This window comes from Misgurnus anguillicaudatus, chromosome 25 (genome assembly GCF_027580225.2).
Source record: "Misgurnus anguillicaudatus chromosome 25, ASM2758022v2, whole genome shotgun sequence".
Lineage (NCBI taxonomy): Eukaryota > Metazoa > Chordata > Actinopteri > Cypriniformes > Cobitidae > Misgurnus > Misgurnus anguillicaudatus.
The window spans coordinates 31830680-31833726 of NC_073361.2; the positions used below are offsets into that span (position 1 = coordinate 31830680).

Sequence of the window (3047 nt, forward strand, 5' to 3'; positions counted from 1 at the left end):
GTGGAAAACCGAAAATGGGTAAAGAGGCAGGACGTGGGTGAAGCTGAGGTGGCTGATTGCTAAAACCACGCCCGCTCAATTCTAGTGACAGCAGTGGCAGTTCACCCATCACTCAAGTGGCCATGCCCTTAATTATGCAGAATTTTAAGGCTTACAGTTTTTCTCGGTTGTTTAAACACATTTATTGAAACTATGCTTGATATTACACATAGTATTACACACTGGTGCAATAAATTCAAAACAATATATCCAAAACTGGTAAGTTGCTTGTGGTTCTCCCCCTGAAAAACCTTTTCACATGACCAAAAAAGACACAATCAATGTATGCATTAGCACATTTTAATTCATTCATGTGCTACACAGCACAACTGTAAAAAAATATAAAAAAAAATTTTGCCTCAACATCCCGTCTTTGTTCTGGCAGGCCAGAGAATCTCATCCACATCACACACTACATTGGTCCTAGCCAAAATCCTCTTATATGATCCACCCCTGGCATTCATCTACTGATATGTCGATCTGTATGGAAGGCAATTTCATGCATTTCTTTATTCCAGTGTCATAGTTCAACAGTGTATGCACACTAAAGTTACTGTACAGAGCAGTCTTACTGTAAGTCCATCTATCTGTTTTCCTCCCTGAAGGCTCTGAAGATGCAGATGTAGCAGAGTAAGGAAGGTTATCTGCTCATTAGGTCACGTGATGTGTGAATCATTATATAAAGGCATGTATTTGGTTACCTGGCTATGCGTCATCCTTGTCACCGCCCTCTTGTGGGACCTCATTCATGTTTTCTCCAGGTATGTGCGTTAGCAGCGTGTAACCTTCCGGCAACCTTTATGTGCGTTTGTTTACGTTACTTTGTTTAACACTACAGGATAATTTGACTACTGTTGTTGGCGTGGGCTGTCTGCTATCCCAGGTATGTGCGCTCTATTTGTTGGACTATGGGAACTGGTGTACTGAAACTTACATGCTGCACCATTTTAGCGTGCTTTGGCGTCTGGTTTGTGAACAGTGAACAACGTTCATTCTAGCGAAGACGCTTTCGTTTAGTGAGTTACGACCGCTAATCTTTGGTACGTATTATTTTGTTTCTATTCGCGCTGGTTTGTCAATTTCTAACCTTTTAAAATAATAATATCCTGTTATATGCTCGGCAGGTTGATCTGGTCTTCCGACCACTTTCTGGGGAATGAGAGGGTTATTTTCGAGGGTTTGACTGCGCTGCTGTTTTGCCTTTGAAACTGTATGGGTCACTTTTGAATCCGATTTTAGGCAACGGGGCTTCACTCGGTATGCCGGTATTTGTGTCAGCGACTTTGTGTTTATTCACATGAACTTCTTGTGTCCATGGTTCACTGATAAGTCGCTTAGTTAATGTGGGTTTAGTGTTTTACTACATTTATTTGTTTTTTTCTTGTGTAATTGAGATTTTTTTGAATTATTTTGCTTGTTTTCTTATTTTGTATGTGGTTTAATACCACTCTTTCTTTCTTTGGTCCTGTTTGGGAGTCTGCTGTGTATTAGTCTGGGCCTAACTATTATAGTCTGATGTTACGGCCCAGTTTCCCTGTAAACCTTTAATGCCTGCCTGTGCATCAGTCTGGGCCTAACTATAATAATCTGATGTTACTGTCCAGTTTCCCTGTAAATCATTAATGCCTGCTTGTGTATTAGTCTGGGCCTAACTATTATAATTTGAGGTTATTGCCCAGTTTTCATGTAAACCTTCAACGCCTGCTGGTGTATCCGTCTGGGCCTAACTATTATAAATTGAGGTTATTGCCCAGTTTCCTTGTAAATCTCTAATGCCTGCATGTGTATTAGTCTGGGGTTAACTATTACAAATTGAGGTTATTTTCCAGTTTTCATGTAAACCTTCAACGCCTGCATGTGTATTAGTCTGGGCCTAACTATTATAAGTTGAGGTTATTGCCCAGTTTCCCTGTAAATCTCTAATGCCTGCATGTGTATTAGTCTGGGCCTAACTATTATAAGTTGAGGTTATTGGCCAGTCTTCCTGTAAATCTCTCTCTAATGCCTGCACGTGTATCAGTCTGGGCCTTACTATTACTACCCTATAAGGCTTGTGTTTCTTATTGGTAGACTATAACCTCCACGTGTGCATCAGAGCTGGCTTGATGATTTGTAAGTACGACTATAGGTGAGTTTACTGTCAGTTTGTGCCATCAAGTCCGCTGGTGGCGTTTGACTCACAGCATATGTAAAGGTACTGCCTCTTTTGAACGTGGGCTATTTAATTTTCTTTTTCATTTGTGTCAGTGTTTAGTAGTTTTTGTTGTTTTTGTTTTGTGATTTATATTTAATATTGGTTTGTTGTGTAACTAATTGTGGGTTTGTTTTTGTATTTTTGTTTGTAGATTTGTTTGTTTTGCCGATTGTGTGGGGTGGGTCATTCTTTTGGATGGGAGGAGATAATTTTGTATTTTTCTTTTTGAGTGATTTTTTACACTGTGTGCTGTGCTGAATCTATACCTTTCACACGTGTGCCGTGTTTGTGCGTGGTGTTGGGGTGATTCCATGTGTAACCGGGGGTTGTTATCTCCTCTTGTTTGAGTTGAGACCCAGCCAATGTTAAGTGTTTTGTATGTATTGTGCTGATTTTATAAGTGACTGAAGACCAGTGTTTGATACTCTTTTTTTAGCTAATATAAAATAAAGGTGTATTTTTAATTATTCTTGTGCCCTTGTCTCTTGCTCACTCTTAAGGTAACGAACCTGTGTCCTTTTTGGACTGTTCCCCCGGTATATTTGGGGGTGGCGTAGTCGAAAGCTGTGCCCTTTTTGGGCCTTGTTGGTATTTCATAATCTTCCAATAGAGAAATTATATTTCAACCTGACCGCTCTGCTACAGAGGCAACAATGAATACATACAAAGTCATACTATGAACAAGGACATGATCAACTAGAGTTGCTTGAATTTCATCTGAGACGCTGAGATGCTTGTCACCTTGCCCTTTGTCTCCCTCCTTCTCTTTCACCACGTCTTCCTCCTCACTTCCTTGCAATTCCAAAGCACTGAC

The 3047-nt window shown here is 40.2% G+C and overlaps 1 long non-coding RNA gene across 2 annotated transcripts; it reads left to right on the forward strand.

Annotated features, from left to right (window-relative positions):
* Positions 1 to 654: 654 nt before the first annotated feature.
* LOC141362064 (uncharacterized) lies at positions 655 to 2348 on the forward strand. Of its 2 annotated transcripts, XR_012368040.1 has the most exons (4): positions 655 to 800; positions 878 to 922; positions 991 to 1079; positions 1164 to 2348. It is a non-coding gene; the product is annotated as an uncharacterized lncRNA (long non-coding RNA). The 2 variants fall into 2 exon arrangements; XR_012368039.1 differs by having other exon boundaries at positions 655 to 922.
* The last annotated feature ends 699 nt before the right edge of the window (positions 2349 to 3047 follow it).